Raw genomic sequence first — 18,775 nt, forward strand, 5'->3', positions numbered from 1 at the left:
ATCATATCATGTTGATATCAGGTTTCATGTCAGTGCTAGGCTGTTATTTTCCTGCCTACAGGAATTTTACAGAATATAGAGCCACACATCTTCTGATGAAATTTATATACATTTCCAGTTGCATAACAGATATTGAAAGATCCACACTAATAAAACAAAATTATAATTCAAATTCAACATTTTGTTATCTGATTTTTCAGATTTAGAAGTGACACTAGAATTGAAATAAAACAAAACTCTAGGACACAATCTTTGTTAAATGGCAAAGAAAGTTGGCTGCCTAAAAAGAAGCATTAATCATAGTCAGAAATAAATGGCATCTTTTTAATGCAAAGGATACACAGTTATAGTTTCAGAGCCCAGTTGAAAATTTGAGTTCTTTTATAAGCTGTGTTTGATTTTAATATCCTATCTTATTCATTGCAACTCAGATGTGACTGTCTTATTTGCCAAGATAGTTGGGAATATATTGTAATTCAGAGAAAATACTGCTGTTGAATCTATGATTGTGTAACTTAGCTGTTATATAAACTAGAAAATCACAAGTCAAGTCATATTAATTCTACTACTGCCTACAATTTCTATCTCCTAGTTCTTAGAAAATCTGTAGTGCAATATTGTTGGTCAGAAAATGAATACTACAGTTTTAGGTGAATATCACAAGAATAATAAGGAGTTCACTACTGTAAAGAATTTTTAAGTCTTGCTTTTATTTAAAAGCTGTCTAACATTTTAATCTAATATAATTTATTGAAAATCAAGACATTCAAAATTCTTTAAGATATGTCAGGATAAACAAAGTTATGATTCTTGTCTTGACAAGGTTCTAGCAAAACTGATGTTTAAGTAACTATTATGCAAATTACACTGTATTGTATAAGTAACTTCAAAAGACCCAAAATAATTTTATTAGAATAGTAGTGAAAATGTATGATGGACAGATCACATTGTTGGATTAAAATAAATGATTAAGTGTTTTTTCATGGTTATTAAAGAACACTATCAATTACACATACAAATATTTTTTAAATGTTATATTATGTAATGATATTACTAATTATGCTAAATAGAATCATAGTGATTTAAGCAGTCTTGAGCTACTGTATCCTTACATATCAACACTTTTTATATCACCCATGAATAATTACCTATTTTGGGTGAGTAGTACCATCCAGATATTCGGCTGCTAATAACACAAACTGGGCTTATTTATTTGATGTTCTCTTTTGAAAGAGTTATTTGATTCAACTATCTGCACATGGAGGGGCAGGAGGAGAGTCAGGAAATATCTATGTCAGAGTGGATATAATTTCAAAAAGGAGAGAGTTATCTGTATGCTATTAAAAAACCCTTCTCTTTGATAAGGATAGAAAAGTGCTTTTTAATTAGAAGGTCTGGTGCACACAACAGGAGTAGCATCAATGGAATGCTGAATATAGGAGTTATATTTCAGAGAAGTAAGAAATTGAGGAGAAAATGAGAAGTGAAAATGTAGAAATTAGGGAGGAATATCATCAGAATAATTAATTTAATGAGATGAAGGATATGCCTTTATAAGTATGAGATAAAGAAACATTGAGGCCATGGGAATGCATTTGGGAAGGAGAAGACTGGGTCTGTCCCATGTGGCATCGTTGAGCTTAAAAAGAAGTGACAAAGGGATATAGCAACAGTTTGTACTTACTCATATTAAAGCCTCTTTCATTAATTTTATAGATTGCTATGCAGGTACCCACTACCACCCAATTTATCTGATCTGGCATAATTACTGGCATCCAAAGCTAATATATTCCAAGAGAAAGGTGTGTATGTCTGAAAGTCTACTTTATACTGTGTTTTAATCTCAGTCATAGAGAGGAATATGATTCTGTAATCCTCATGGCATTTAACGCCATCATGATGGCACTACAGAGCCGATTTAGTAACCATTTGGTTTGGACTCTTTCCAAAGCAGCTTAGGTACTGAAATAACATGTTCAAACGCTACAGTCTGAACTCTAAGATCTCAGAACACAGAAAGAGTAACCAACATTGTACCTTGGTTAAAATTATCTGCAGCTGTGACTATAGAATTTAAGATTGCCATAGTTCAAGAAGGGCATATTGAAAATAAGCAAAGATCTGCCAACTTACACAGTTTGAAGCCATACATGTAAACCTGAGGTAAGATGGAATGTCTTGAGTTTTCCCTTTTCTACAAAAATTCAAGAGTAAAAATAAAAAATCCTTCTTCAAAGATGGTTATTTGGGGTCTTAGATTTTCCCTAAGTCCTCTTGTATTTTCTGACAATAGCATTTATTGTCTCTTGACCACTACATTGTAGTGTCCATATTTAATTCAGAGATATCATACAGGGGAATTTGATACTTTAAAACTTTAAAGTTTTCTGTCAGTTGCAACTGAAACTAATCCTTATTTATACAGGCATATAGCAAATATTTTCAACTATTTGCCACAGGTTCAAGGCACTAAACTCCTCCTCCCAGGCATGCGCTATTTTCTTATTTCTCTTGGGCTTTTCTAGAACTAGACCACTGGAGAATTTTATTTCACTTGTTTACATGGCAACTAGACTAATCTTTGTCTAGTTTGTTTCTGTCTGGAAAGTCTATGGTACTTCCTTGAATGAAGCTTTCAATGTTTTCCTATTATTTTATGATACATACCAAAATCTGGTCATAATTGTCTCCTCTCTCTCTTTCTAGTCTCATTTTGTACCACTACTCTTCTTGCTTTCTAACCTCTAGCAACATTGTCCTTCTCAGGTGTTTTAAAAAGTAGCATACATCTCCACCTCATTACTTTTACACATGCTAGTGTTCCCTTTAAAAGACTATTTCCTTCCACTTTTGCCTTCTATCATTTTTCATATCTCACTGCCGGAAGCCGTCCAGCATTGCCAACTATTGCCTGAGCAAAGCTCGGCAAGAAGTTATGGCATGAGGAAGCAAAGCTCCTCTCCTGGTGGGCGGCGGAAAGCATCTCTTCTGATTCTAGGAAAATTCTTGCTAAAAACTGAGGGGGTTTCTGGAGGGTTTAGGCCAAGAAGATGGAAGTATTACAAAGCAAATCCCCCTCGGTACGAGACCACAGCAACCCCTGTAACCACAACAGTAGCTATACCCACTGTAAATAATTTACTTTGGAAAAAAGTCCCTTGGTCAGGCAACAAAGGAGTGTTTCAATTTAGGAGTAGAAGTTTAAAGGAAGAATTAGATGAGTTATGGCCCATAGAAGGAATAAGGGATATAGAAGGGAAGCAAATAGTGGGGTATTATGTACAGGATGCCCCCAAATGGTGGATTATGTGGTATGCCCCCTCTCCGGTATATTGGAGGAAAAAGAGAGAAGCGGAAGGACTTTACTGTAAATATTTTACGAATGAATTATATGTAACTATGAAAGTTAAAATTGATTGCCTTACGTAGAAAATAGAATTGTATTTTCGCACAATGTGTTTTGAACAAGGTACTGAGAATACTGGCCAATATATGATGTTAGCTGAAGTAGAAAAGAATAATTAGCTTTCTAGACCTAAACATCCTGTTTGCGCGAAAAGATCTTAAGACGGAACAATGCTTGCTAATGTTTCTGTGTGTAGGTGTAGAAATGAAGTAATGAGTCAAAAACAGGAGTTACATAGAAAGTGCTGATGCTATTGTTTAGAAAATCCTATATAAGAAATGATATGTCAAAAATAAAGCTGTCAGAAGCTTAACAGAAGCTCCCCAGGAGAGTTGTAAATATCTTGGGAAATACCTGGCTATGGTGACGAGGAAGTTTTGTGCAACAGTGGGTATATTCAATAAGTTTACGGTACAATGTCCGCCCCCATGGCCTCCTAGAAGTATAAATAATGATGTACATTGTTTTGATTATAATGATAGGGTTAGAAAATCTGTGGATGAAATGTTGTATTATTGTTTTTAACATGTTTAAGTTTATGGCTTGATATTATTGTTTTTAACATGTTTAAGTTTATGGCTTGATTGAGCAGAATGTGCAGGTACAAAAACACCTTAATCTTCTGAGAAAAATGAGGAAACCGCAGACAGAGTTCCTGACCTTTTGTGAATGTACACAAGAGACGAAAGAGAATGGAGACAACAAGAAAATTACTTAACTTGTTTAACCTGCTGATGTAAACTACTTTTGTTTTTTGGTTTATGTAAGGGACCTTTTGGCATGGGAATGAAGTTAAGATTGAAAATGAGATTATTTTACAGTATAAATGCTTTGGAATCATGATATTAAATTTGTCAGATCCTTGCATCCTCTGAGGTGTCTTGTGATCTGTCCACGCCGACTCCGTCTCCCCTTTGGGTGAAACCTGTTCAGCTGGGGCTGGTCCTCGGCAAGTGGCGCCCGAACAGGGACCTGAAGGGGTAAGTATTATTATTTTTCTCGGACGGATAGGAGTCTCACCGTAGGGTGCTGCAGACCCCCAGTTAAGAATACTGGTTAAGAAGGTGAGTAAGGCGGTGTCAAGATGGGACACTCTGAGTCCAAAGAGAGGCTCTTATTTATTGATATAGTTAAACATATGATAAATGAAAGAGGAATTAAGGTAACTAATAAGCAATTAACTCAGTTTTTTCAGTTTGTACAGAAACAATGTTTACGTCCTCCTCCACCTCCTCCTTTCAAGAAAAAAATTAATAAAAGGCAAGAGCCAACCTCTCGCAGGCTGGACACTCAAGGGGATTTTTCGGACCCAGAGTTAATAAAATGTTTTCCTGTTATATATGAAGGGGAATTTGATGGTAACATCTCCTGGGAACCCCTTCCTCTAAAATTATTGAAAGAATTGAAATCTGCATGCCATGATTATGGCCCTTTAGCTCCTTATACAAGGTTTACTGTGGCAACAAGGACCTTTGGAATGGCAGCACTTACCGGTAACGGCTAAAAAGATAGTGGTTGCTTATACTGCTTTAATTGCAACTTTAATTATGAAGGGGAAGAAAAGAAGTAAAGAATTATTTGGAGCTGATGTTAAAAATATAATAATTCCTTATAATAAAGAACAGTTTGAATATTTATTAAACAATGATGATTATTGGCAGATAGCCTTGACAAGTTATACAGGACAAATTTTATTTCATTTGCCAAAACATCCCTTGGTACAGTTTTACGTGCACCACGAAGTAATTTTTCCCACCAGATGGTGCGAGCAGCCTATTGATAATGCATTATTGGTTTTTACTGATGGGTCCTCAAATGGAAAAGCAGTCATAATTATAGAACAGAAAGAACAGGTTTTGCAAACACAAGAAACTTCTGCTCAGCGAGCGGAACTTATTGCAGTTTTGAAAGTCTTCTCAGAATTACAGAGGAAGAAATTTAACCTTTATACTGACTCCAAATATATAGTGAAACTGTTTCCTCAAATTGAAACTGCATTGATTTCCTCTAGCAAAAGTACAATTCTGTCTCTTTTACAGCAGTTACAGGCCTTAATTTGGGTTCGTACAGAATCTTATCATGTGGCACATATTAGAGCTCACAGCAATTTACCTGGCCCTTTAAGTCAAGGAAACTATAGAGCTGATTTGTTGACTAAAGATATTGTTGCTCTAAGTCTTGAACAGGCACAGCAATCTCATGCATTACATCATCAGAATGCTCAGGCACTAAGATATCAATTTAAAATTCCCCGAGAATCTGCAAGAGCTATAGTAAGCGATTGCTCTATCTGTCCAACTCAGGCTGCTTCCTTACCACTGGGAGTAAACCCTAGAGGGTTGCAGCCAAACCATTTGTGGCAAATGGATGTAACTCATATGCAGAGCTTTGGGAAATTATCCTACGTTCATGTTGTTATTGATACATATTCTCATGTAATTATTGCATCAGCAAGGACTGGAGAAGCTTACAAAGATGTAATACAGCATATATTTTTAGCCATGTCTTACCTAGGAACTCCTAAGAAGTTAAAAACTGACAATGCCCCTGCATATACTTCTAAAGCATTTGCAGATTTCTGCAAAAAACTTGACATTTCTCATACTACTGGAATTCCCTATAATCCTCAAGGACAAGCAATAATAGAAAGAGCTCATCAAACATTAAAAAATCAAATACAAAAGTTACAAGATTCTGAATATAAATATAGTTCTCCTCATCATATTTTGCAACATGCTATGTTTGTGATAAATTTTTTGAATTTAAATCATGAAGGAAGTTCACCTATGATGAGACATTGGGAAACTGATAAATTAACTCAAAAACCTATGGTATATTGGAAAGATTTATTAACTGGACAATGGAAAGGACCTGATGTTTTACTAACAAGCCGGAGAGGCTATGCTTGTATATTTCCACAGGAAGCTGACTCCCCCCTGTGGGTTCCTGATAGGCTTATCCGCCATGGCAGAAAGAATCCCCGAGTCGGACAGAAGTCCTCCAAAGATCAGAGCGATGATAAAAATACCCCCACCGACTAAATGTTTGCCACAAACATTGATCAGTCCTATGCAACAACTTTCACTTGGATCGATCACAGAGGAAGATACTGCTGCGCCAGCTGCAGAATCTGTTGAGGAACAGCCACTTTACCTGTCTCCAAAACCGCACCGCGGACCACGAAAGCGCCTAGCAATATTACTAGTACACATTATACTCAAGCTTGCGTGCCAGCTTCTTATGTATTATTGGTCTCTAAGAGTGCAAAAAAGTTAACTATTAATCAAGTAGATGGAAAATATAAGGTTAAATGTGAGAATTGTATTTTGACTGCATGTGTAAATCCCTTAACGAATATACAAACTATTATGTTGTTAAAAAGACCTCCTTATATTATGATGCCTGTACATATTAATGGATCCTGGTATGATGATTATAGTTAGAGGTGTTACATAAGATGGAATTATTATTTAGACCCAAGAGATTTGTTGCTGCTTTGATTTTAGGAATTTCAGCGTTGATATCTATTATGGCCAGTGTAAGTTTATTAGTATATGCATTAGTTAAAGAAACCCATACAGCTCATTATGTTAACACATTAACTAAGAATGTTACCTTAGCATTAGCTACGCAGGAGGCTATTGATAGAAAGTTAAAAGCAAAGGTAGACGTGTTAGAAGAAGCTATTTTACATATAGGACAAGAATTGATGACTATGAAAGTAAGGATGACTTCTCGTTGCCATGGAGGATTTAAATGGATTTGTGTTACTCCTTTGAAACATAATGAAAGCCAATATCCTTGGGACAAAATTAAAAAACATATCCAAAGTATTTGGAATTCCTCAGATTTGAGTATTGATCTCACCCAATTGCATAATCAGATACGAGATATTAGCTCTAACCTGACAGAAGATGACCCCTCCGATACTACTAACAGTTTATTTTCCAGTTTAAGTGATTTTATTTCACATGGATCATTTATCAATCTTATGATTACATTTGGAATGACATTATTTGTACTTATTTTGCTTTGTATTTCACTTCCTCTTCTTTTCAGAATTCTCAAAAAGGCCTTAAGAAAATCTAAAGCTGAAGCCTACGCTGCAATTTTAAAAAACAAAAAAGGGGGAGATGCCGGAAGCCGTCCAGCATTGCCAACTATTGCCTGAGCAAAGCTCGGCAAGAAGTTATGGCATGAGGAAGCAAAGCTCCTCTCCTGGTGGGCGGCGGAAAGCATCTCTTCTGATTCTAGGAAAATTCTTGCTAAAAACTGAGGGGGTTTCTGGAGGGTTTAGGCCAAGAAGATGGAAGTATTACAAAGCAAATCCCCCTCGGTACGAGACCACAGCAACCCCTGTAACCACAACAGTAGCTATACCCACTGTAAATAATTTACTTTGGAAAAAAGTCCCTTGGTCAGGCAACAAAGGAGTGTTTCAATTTAGGAGTAGAAGTTTAAAGGAAGAATTAGATGAGTTATGGCCCATAGAAGGAATAAGGGATATAGAAGGGAAGCAAATAGTGGGGTATTATGTACAGGATGCCCCCAAATGGTGGATTATGTGGTATGCCCCCTCTCCGGTATATTGGAGGAAAAAGAGAGAAGCGGAAGGACTTTACTGTAAATATTTTACGAATGAATTATATGTAACTATGAAAGTTAAAATTGATTGCCTTACGTAGAAAATAGAATTGTATTTTCGCACAATGTGTTTTGAACAAGGTACTGAGAATACTGGCCAATATATGATGTTAGCTGAAGTAGAAAAGAATAATTAGCTTTCTAGACCTAAACATCCTGTTTGCGCGAAAAGATCTTAAGACGGAACAATGCTTGCTAATGTTTCTGTGTGTAGGTGTAGAAATGAAGTAATGAGTCAAAAACAGGAGTTACATAGAAAGTGCTGATGCTATTGTTTAGAAAATCCTATATAAGAAATGATATGTCAAAAATAAAGCTGTCAGAAGCTTAACAGAAGCTCCCCAGGAGAGTTGTAAATATCTTGGGAAATACCTGGCTATGGTGACGAGGAAGTTTTGTGCAACAGTGGGTATATTCAATAAGTTTACGGTACAATGTCCGCCCCCATGGCCTCCTAGAAGTATAAATAATGATGTACATTGTTTTGATTATAATGATAGGGTTAGAAAATCTGTGGATGAAATGTTGTATTATTGTTTTTAACATGTTTAAGTTTATGGCTTGATATTATTGTTTTTAACATGTTTAAGTTTATGGCTTGATTGAGCAGAATGTGCAGGTACAAAAACACCTTAATCTTCTGAGAAAAATGAGGAAACCGCAGACAGAGTTCCTGACCTTTTGTGAATGTACACAAGAGACGAAAGAGAATGGAGACAACAAGAAAATTACTTAACTTGTTTAACCTGCTGATGTAAACTACTTTTGTTTTTTGGTTTATGTAAGGGACCTTTTGGCATGGGAATGAAGTTAAGATTGAAAATGAGATTATTTTACAGTATAAATGCTTTGGAATCATGATATTAAATTTGTCAGATCCTTGCATCCTCTGAGGTGTCTTGTGATCTGTCCACGCCGACTCCGTCTCCCCTTTGGGTGAAACCTGTTCAGCTGGGGCTGGTCCTCGGCATCTCACCTTAGACATCACTTACCTTCTAACTAGATCACTTCTCCCTCATATAATCTCTTGTAGCTTTCTGTACATTTCTTTCAGAGATTATTTTTTTACCAGTTTCTAACCATATATTTTGAATGATGATCTGATTAGTGTTTTCCCTCTCCTCCCCACACTCCCATACTGTAGGCTCCATGAGTAGTGAGTATTTCTGTGCTCAGTATTTAGTCTAGTGGATCTCAGTAGATGCTCAGCAAAGAGTTGTTTGAACACAGAAATAAATTAATGGGAATTTCATAGAGAGGAATCAGGATGTCAAGAGGATCAGAAAAAGCATGGCAGATCACATTCAGGAACTTCAAATACTTCAGATTATGTTGTGTGTTTGGAAGAACAAGGAGGGTGTGTGGAAAATTGGTGTGGACTGTGGGAAGAGCTTCAAAGGCTGGAGAGGTAACAAGCAAGGGGTATCTCATAAGGGCCTTCTCTACCATATTATAAAATTTGGTCTTTACTCCTCAGAGACTTTAAGAAGAGACTGACAGAACTGCATGTGTTTTAGAGGGATCGTTTAGCTAAAGTGTGAAGGATACAATGGATGAAGGTAACACAAAAACCAGGAAAACCAGTTGGGAGACCATACTGAAGTAATCCAGGTGAGAGATAATAAGGAAGGAGAGTAATTTCTAGATTAAAGTGGCAGAATAAATCAACTTGGTTATTGTTGAAACATAAGGAATAATGAGAAGGAAGATTTCAGCATAATGACAATCTGTTCTTCTGGTGTTCATTTTACTTGTTTTCAGAAGAAACTCTTAGGTCTTTTTGATCTCTTGAAGAAGCAAATATTTTTCTATTTGGATTTCAGATGTCAAGTAACTTCTAATGATATGGTCTTTGCAGTCACCTCCTTCATCACCCAAAGCAGTATGCTAAATTCTGACCAGGTTTGAGAAACCCACTTTTCTCTCTTGCTATAAACATCAATTTTTCTAGAGACCATCTCTTTAGATTTTGAGTATTCCCTAAGAATAATTGGATATTTTTTCAAGCTTGTCTCTAGCATTTTTTATCTCCTCAGCACTACAGATATTTATCAATATCTTTTTATAATATAAGGGAATCTCTTTTTATGTAAGAAAAGCATTCTTGAAAAATGTGTGTAATTTGAAAGCCAAATGACTAAAGACCAATTTCCTAAAGAAATAAATATCTAGCATAATTCATATAGTTACTATTTTGCTCATCAATTGAGATTTTATCTATTTTTTATAGCACACTACATAAAATTTGCAATTCTGATTTTACCTATTTTTTTTAATATCACAATATATAAAGTTCACAATTCAAACTTGCATAAAATACAACCATTATATCTTCATAAGGAGATTAAAATATAGATTTATGAATTAACAGTCACCCAAATAATGTTTGTCTCATATTAAACACTTAAAGTACTTAAGACCTAATTTTCATGTTAAAGTTATATGCCAACACTTTGGGAAAGCAAAGTGTTGAATTGAGAGGAGGAATAGCACCCCTCAGAGAGAACTTCACTGCAGAGAGAATGAGATGTATTATGATTTTGTCCTTAGAGGACAAGGAGGGTTTAACGGGTGGAGATGGTGAAGAGGAAGGAGTTACTGCAGCATAAGGCAAAGACAGAGAGGTGGAAGCTTAAAGAATACTTAATAAATTATTAATAGTTAATAGACTAGTTTTCTGGAGTAGTAGATTCAGAAACTATATTATGCTTTATTATCATTTTACAATACAGTTGAATTACCTAAGAGCCCTGTGAAGTAGGTATTATTATCCCCATCTTATAAGTGAAGATATAGAGATAAAGATAGATTATGTGATTTATGTCAAATCATTACCATAATAAGTGGCAGAGCCACAGTTTGAACTCAGGCCTTCCATTTTCACTTCTAGGGACTTCTCCACCACACTTTAGTGAACAGGGAAAGCAGGAGATAAAACTAGAAAGGAAGGTTGAGGCTGTGCTGTGAAGGCCTTTAAATAACAGTCATCATCAACTCTTCTTGTTCACAAACACATCTCATATTTTAGCATATTCTGTCAATGCTATCTTTAAAATATATCAAGAATCTGACCATTTCTCCCTATAGTCACTGCCAACATCTAGGTCCAAGCCACATTACCTCTTGTCTGGGTTATTACAATTATCTCCTTACAAGTCTCCTTGCTTGGCCTTTGCCTTCTTCAGATTAGTCATAGCAAGCAAGCCAGATCATATCACTCACAACCCAAAGCTTCTCACTGATTCTTTACAGTAGCCTGCATAGCCCCACATCTCTGACCTCATCTACTCTCGTTCTCAGATGTCAGTAGCAAACTTGCCTCTTTGCATTTGCAATAACCGGACAGATGATACTCTAACTCAGGCTTTTGCCCTCGTGTGCTCTCTCCAATGTGGGTCTGCAAGGATTATGCTTTCATTTCCTCTAGGTTTTTACCCAAATTCTCTCTCTTCAGTGAGCCCATCCTAGGCTATTTTCTCCAAACTTTTGTCCTGAGATTTCCTATTGCCCTTTTTTTGCTTTATCACCATCACCATTTAACATACTATATATTTTTTTCAGTTAGACTTGTTTATTGTCTATTCCTCCACTAGAATATAAGCTCATGAAGGTAGATTTTGTTTTGCTCACAGTGCTAGAAGAGTGCTTGGCAACTAAAAAGCACTCAGTGAAACTTCTGAATAATAAACTACTAAAAGTTAAATTTTACTCCATTGTCAACAGGGAAACTCTGGAGATTTTGGAGCAGAGAAGAGACAGATTTATAAAATTGCTTTCAGTATATTAGAATTTATATTATTAGAGGAAATGAAGGATACAAGTAGAAAGAGAAGAGAGAAAGATAGTCCAAATAGGAGGTTATTAAAATTAATATAGGTGTAATGCAATAACTCCTCTAATCTAGATAAGTTCTGAAAAAAAATAGAGAGAAAGGAGAATGTCAGTTGCTTGCTTTTCTCTAAATTCTATACATTTTCCCTCATTCTGTATTTATCTATGTAAAAGTCAGGAGATTTTTCATTATATCAGGTGGAACCATAAGAAGTTGCCATTTCTGTTAGTCTAAAATATTCAAATTTCAGCAAATGTCTTATGGTTCAGTCTAATTTCTGAGTCTATAATAAATAGTATTCAGTGTAATTAAAGTGATATGAAAAAGACTTAGTTTATATAGTTAGACTGTAAAATAATGTGACAAGTAAATGCAAAAACTCCCAAACTGGGGCAAAGGGAGGTCACAAGTGGTATGAGCCAAGAGCCCTTCACACCTCAGCAAGTCCTTAGGTTATCCCTGGAAATTGCTCTAAAGTTTTCATGATCAGTCTTCATAGCAACCTTCTTGAGTCATTAATAAGGGCTAAAATAAGTCTCAAAAACTGTAGAATTAAAGGAATTGTGAAGTCCATTTTAGAAAGGACTATATTCCAAATGATAGAAACAGGCATACTTTTGGCTCATAAAAACAGATCCTCAGCTAACCCTGAAAAGTTGACTCATTGATTAAGGATGCAGGAGAGCCAATGCTCTACATAGAATTCTGGTTCTTAAAAAACAATTAATTTATTCATCAATACACTATGGTGAAGTTTGAGACTAATATATCTCCTTAATTAATCATGGAAACATCACTAGCAACAAAACATACAGAATTGTTTCACAACATATTAAATATCAGTTTATTAGATTTAAATTCCAAATTGTGTACTGTAAATAATATTAATTTGAATCTAGCTTTTACACACAAAGTCAAAACAATTCATTTTTGTTGATTTTCAAGTGATATTTTAAAATGTTACTTTTGTCTTCTCTTTAGAAAAAGAGTAGCAATACATAATTTTCTGTGATGATTCTGGTGAAAGGATTTGCATACAATTAGTGAGACAATTTCTGTTTCTATTAGGGACAAGCACAGGATGAACTAAGTATTCACCATATGATTAGCTTAATTTTTATATCCCACTGAGGCTAGCTCAGTTCCAGGAAGTAATTGTAAACTCATGGCTGGGACCATGAGCATGAATACACTTAATTACTTACTATTAAATTTCTTTATTAGGGTGATGCTGAGTTTATCATCTAAATAAAGAGAAACTTCTTCAACAGCAGGCCAGGTAACAAATGATGGGTTCAGTGGTAGACTCAGTTACGTTCAACTGCAAAAATTGTTTTCCTCATTTCAACTATATGGTTCTGAGGCAGGTTATTTGAATTTCTTAATTGTCCACTTTTGACCTCTGTGCAACGAAGATGATAATGTAGGATTTTATTAGTTATAATAGTTTGCTTTATAGCTGTTAATAAAAATCAGCTTCATTCCTTATGGTAGAATGAAAGTAGAATGCTGTTGTACATTTGAGGGAAATACTTTGTGAATTCTTGATAGGTGAGGGAATTCCTCACTATAACTCTGGGAGAATCATAATGTATGACTCAACATCCCACACCATCACAAAAATGAAAACAAAAACTTAACTCTTACTCTTGAATCCATATTTGGTTATTAGACATTTAATCAGTTACTTTAGTCAGAAACCCAGGAGATACTCTCAGACTTGGCACTCTTCTCTACCTTTATACCAAGTCAATCCTGATATTTCTTCCTAAATATTATATTTATGGTCTTTAATAAGCAAATCCCTACTTATTCTTTCATTTTTCATTCAATGAATATTTACTGAGGGTCTACTATATGTCAGGCTATTGCTCTAGAGGCTACAGGTATAGAAATAATAAAAACAGTAAAAAATGCCTACCTTCATGAAGTTTACACTCCAGTGACAAACAAATATACCAATACATTTATAGTATAATGACAAGAGGTGGTAAATGTTATGAAGAAAAATGAAGGAAGAACAGGACAGAAATGACTGGAGATGACAGTGGGATGGGTGCTTATCTTTCCAAACCAATCTTTCTTAGGTATGCATCACTCAAGTAATACTAAAGATTGGTAGTTTGCTGAACAAACCAGGTTCTCTCTTGCCTTAATGTATTGCAAAGGCAGTTCCTTGTGCTAAAAGAGTCTGTGTTCTTTATCCTCATTTGCAACTTGTAATCCTATTTTAAGCCTCAGCTTTAGCTTTAGGACATTTTAGACTTCTCTGACCTTCTTATATTGAGTTGTTGTCTTTTTTCTTTATATTTCCCTAGCTATCTGTACAATAATTATACCCCATGTCTCACTGAATTAATTAAATTTTTTTATCAAGTAAGCACTATATGCTACTTTTGAAAGTACTAAGTATACAGTGAGTCACAGTTATTAATCTCAAGGGTTTGAATTACAATAATTGCAATTTCTAGTTTACCTGTCTAGTTCTCTTTAAGTATGAGATGAGTTCTTTTTCATTTTTGTTTCTTTAGTTTTTTTTTTTTTTTTTCACACAAAGGAAAGAATATGGTCAGTATGAGTTATATTGAATTGAATGGCAGGGTAAAAATCCTGCCTTTTATATAACCCCTCCCTCATTTGATCAAGCCTAATAATAATTAAAAAAATAATAAAAATAACTAACAATCATTGATGGTCTACACAATCTATAATAGACTGTAGTAATTACTTTATGGGCATGGTGATAGTTTTATTGTCTTCATTTTGTATAAAGAAAACTCATGATAGAGAAGTTAAATTCTTGGTCAAAACTACTTAGCTATTGATTGGTAGAGCCTCATTCTGTCTGATATTAAAGTCTGCCTTTTATTCTCCTCTATGATATGGTCTGTAATACAACAAATACTCATCTCTATTCTGTTTGGGTTAATTTTATCCCCCTATCAAGAATTAATTTCTGCCACAGAAATATCCCTGACTGTGAAGCACACTTGGGTACCATGGATATTTTCAAGGAGTCCTGTGTCCTCTATTCATGCTGGGGATATGCTTGCTGCTTTAATTCCAGGTTCGCAGAGAAGTGAAGCACCTTCCCTTCAGTACTGACTCCCCAACAATTTCTGGCAGATCTGATCCAAATGTTACAACCACTGAAAAGATTACAATAACACAAAGTTTCCTCTTTGACAATAGCCTATAAATGCTGTCCTGTGGTCAAGTTTGGTTAATGATGTCATCCCTGGCACTGCTCAGGACATACCATCAACTGCTTTCTCTCTGTAAGGATATCAAACATTAAATAATAGAATTAGGTAAACTCTGATGAAAAAGCTTTTGAATTATTATTTAGATCTATCTATATGCTTGCCCAAGTTCTTCCCTTCTAGAAGGAGTCACAAAGCCCTACAGCAGTATTTCATAAGTTATACTTGAATCACAGTATGGGATGGCTTTTGCTGATGGAGGGATTAATGTAGGTGACTTATTTGAATAGGTATTAAGATAGTAAAACCAAAAAGTGCTTGTATTTTTAATTAGAATAGGTTGCCTGAAAATTGTAATGGATTTAGAAACAATTATATACACTTTTATTATTGTAACAAATTTGAGCCAAGTTTGTATAATCAGTATGAAAAGTCAGATCAAGCTATTCATTTTTTTCAATCAGTTATTTGCAATATGGCAATAAGTCAGGAAATCAGTGTCTGCTTTTGTTTCTGAATCAACAATCTATACATTGTCTATGTACCACTACATCTTGACTGAAACTCAAGGTTTTCAAGGTTCATTTTGATGAAACTAATAAGTCACTATCAAGTTAATTGTGTTAGTGAATTTGATTTTTATTAGTTTAGTTATTATAAAGCATCCGATGAATTAATTCATAAAGTTGGTACACATTTCTTCATGATGTTCTTTTAAAATGTAAAATTTGAATTATATTATATTCTGACTATTTTAAACACCAAGTGTTTCCTCAAAGCTCATAATGTTATTAACGTAATTATAATACTTGGACTTCCCTGGTGGCACAGTGGTTAAGAATCTGCCTACCAATGCAGGGGACATGGGTTTGATCTCTGGTCCAGGAAGAACCCACATGCCACAAAGCAACTAAGCCTGTGCGCCACAACTACTGAGCCTGAGTGCCACAACTACTGAAGCCTGTGTGCTCTAGGGGCCCACATGCTGCAACTACTGAGTGGCATGCTCCAACTGCTGAAGACCGTGTGCCTAGAACCTGTGATCTACAACAATAGAAGCCACCACAATGAGAAGCCTGCACACCGCAACAAAGAGTAGCCCCTGCTTGCTGCAACTAGAGAATCCCTGCACGCAGCAACGAAGACCCAATGCAGCCAAAAAAAAAAAAAAAAAAGAAAAGAAAAGATAATACTTGAGCTCAACTATTGTCTTTGTTCAAAAAAGCTTTTAGTGTTGTGGTTTGTGAAAATATATTATAGTCCATTTCTGAAATTATGCCCATTTGCAGTTAGATACTTAGAATTATATGAGTCTATATGCAATATTTCCTCAAATAATGGTGACTTCTTTAAACATGGGTTGCATTTTATGATACCTCCTTGGATAATTCTAGCAATTTTTATAGATTGCACTATTTCAGTACAATCTGGGAAAAAAGTTTTGTTTTGTTATTTTTTAATCAAATTGAAAAACTCTATAGAGTTCAAAAAAGACTTTTATTTTTTCCTGGGACTCACCTCTTTGTAGATGTGGGAAGGTCTTGGGTCCAGAGGAGAGTATACGTTGGATTTCTGAATTTTGTAACAGAATGTTGATTTTTGCCATCTGTATATCTTTTACATAAAGTATATAGACTCTCTCTGCAATTAGGAATTCAATTCTGCTCCCCTAGCAAATCTAAGATCCCATTAACTATTTGCAATCCAAAGAGACTTTAGGGATGATGTAGTCCAAATTCTTGAACTTGAGGGAATGAATGCCCCCACACCCCAAAAAACTGACTTACCAAGATGTAAGTGCTCGGTATGGTAGACACTGAAACAGAGTTCTCCTGGCTTCTAAATTAGTATACTTTCCTGCATATCACTGTCTCATATTCCTGTTATAAAATTCCAGCTAGCAGTTACTATTTGAAGAAAGTGATCTAAAGAATATGCTATTCACCAAGGATCTAATTATCAGATATGAATCTTTATATTCTACTTATTTATTTGGACCTCAGCATCAGATATTTTGCAAGGTAATAAAGCATTCTTAATGGACCTTGTAGAAGAAAGAACCTTGATAAATTCCTTTTATAATGCAAATGAAGAAAGAGTTTGCCTCTCTAAATCAAGATCCAAATCTAGATCCTCTTAGTCTAGATCCTTTTGTAAAACAGTGTGAATAAAAATTTAGCTAAACATGTCTCCTGTTTTGCTTTGGATCCAAGAAAGATAAGACTGAATGCTAAAATCATGGTATATCTTTCTCTGATAAGTATACTTCTATTGTATTATGATGCCATGTTTCAAATATTATTGCACTAAATGCAAAGCAACTATTATACTACCAAATGTAAGCTAATGATCACAAGTGGCCCAGGTAGGGAATGGGAAGGTGTGTTTGTAAATGTCGGAGGCCTGTAGGAAAATAATTCAAAATTATTGAATATGGCTGAGTAGTTACTGAATGGAGCTGAGTGCTATTTTCATATTTAGCAATCATAAAATTTTAAAGAGAGAAGAAAACTCTCATTTTATAAATAAGGGAACTGAGTCTTAGGTAGAGGAGATGCTAGACACCTCTTAAGAAGTCAGTAGCAAAACCAGTAGCTGAAGACTAGAGACTATGAAATATCACACATAAAATGAGGATCCAGAAGTCTCTCTTTGTCTCTCCCATTCTTCTCATTCTCTTTCTCCTTTATTTCTTTCTGTTTCTCCCCATCCATCTATCCCCCCTTCCCTTCTTTATCTATCATTTCATCTTACTACACTTAAGATTATTTACACTAATTACATTTCACTTTACAAAATGATTTACTATACATATAGACATGATATCCAAAATATTTAACAAATCATGTAATACTGGTCATTCAAAATGATCACTGGTGCAGCATGGTCCTGGAGGGAAGAATATCATTTCTATACACATGCTTTTTTTGTAACCCTCATTTTTCTTTAATAATAGATCATTTGTATCTTTTCAGGTCAAAAACATAGAACTATATCATGATTATTAATGGTAACAGAGTATGCTATTGCATGGTGTGTCAAATTTTATTTAACATTTAGGTTATTTCAACTTTTTTTCTTATTATAAACAACATAATTTTTCATTTTAAAATGTAATTCAAATCAAATCTATGTTAATTGATAAATTGGTGAGGAATAAAAAACAGGCTAAAATGTTATAAATCATTTTTGTTTTCAATAAATATGTAATTACTAAATTGCAATATAACTTTTTGACTTTTATAAACAGAAACCAAATAGTATTGGAGTATTCTCTTTCTGGCAAAAATCCTTCCATGTACATTTAAAACTGCACAGAAAATCAAACTGATTTCTCTTTTCTTTGTGTGTGGGTGTGTGCATGGGTATGTGTGCACACATGCACATTTACTTAGGTTTTTACATTCAAGCATCAGTCTAAAAATTGTAAAGGTTCCTAAATAAAGTAAATGTAAATGAACAAAGAATATCTTAAACTTGAAAATAAACCAAATATGCCATTTGAGAGATTTAATCATAAAATATAAATGTGCTTTTGTGTATTTGTTTTTCTTTTGCCTCAAAAGGCTCTAAACTCAGTTTTAACACACTGTTAGAGCTGAGAGCAGGTAAAGTGTGAGGTGAGTTAACTTCTCTTCCATGACAGGAACTGTCTTGGGTCTTTCTTGAATACTTGGGTACTTGAATTCT

General features: G+C 34.8%; 1 protein-coding gene across 7 annotated transcripts in view; it reads right to left on the reverse strand.

Annotated features, from left to right (window-relative positions):
• The window catches only part of GRIA4 (glutamate ionotropic receptor AMPA type subunit 4), a 526,465-nt gene that overhangs the window by 181,410 nt on the left and 326,280 nt on the right, over positions 1-18,775 (reverse strand). The gene's annotated exons all lie outside the window — the stretch shown is intronic.

Source organism: Kogia breviceps, chromosome 7 (genome assembly GCF_026419965.1).
Source record: "Kogia breviceps isolate mKogBre1 chromosome 7, mKogBre1 haplotype 1, whole genome shotgun sequence".
In the NCBI taxonomy this organism is placed as follows: domain Eukaryota; kingdom Metazoa; phylum Chordata; class Mammalia; order Artiodactyla; family Physeteridae; genus Kogia; species Kogia breviceps.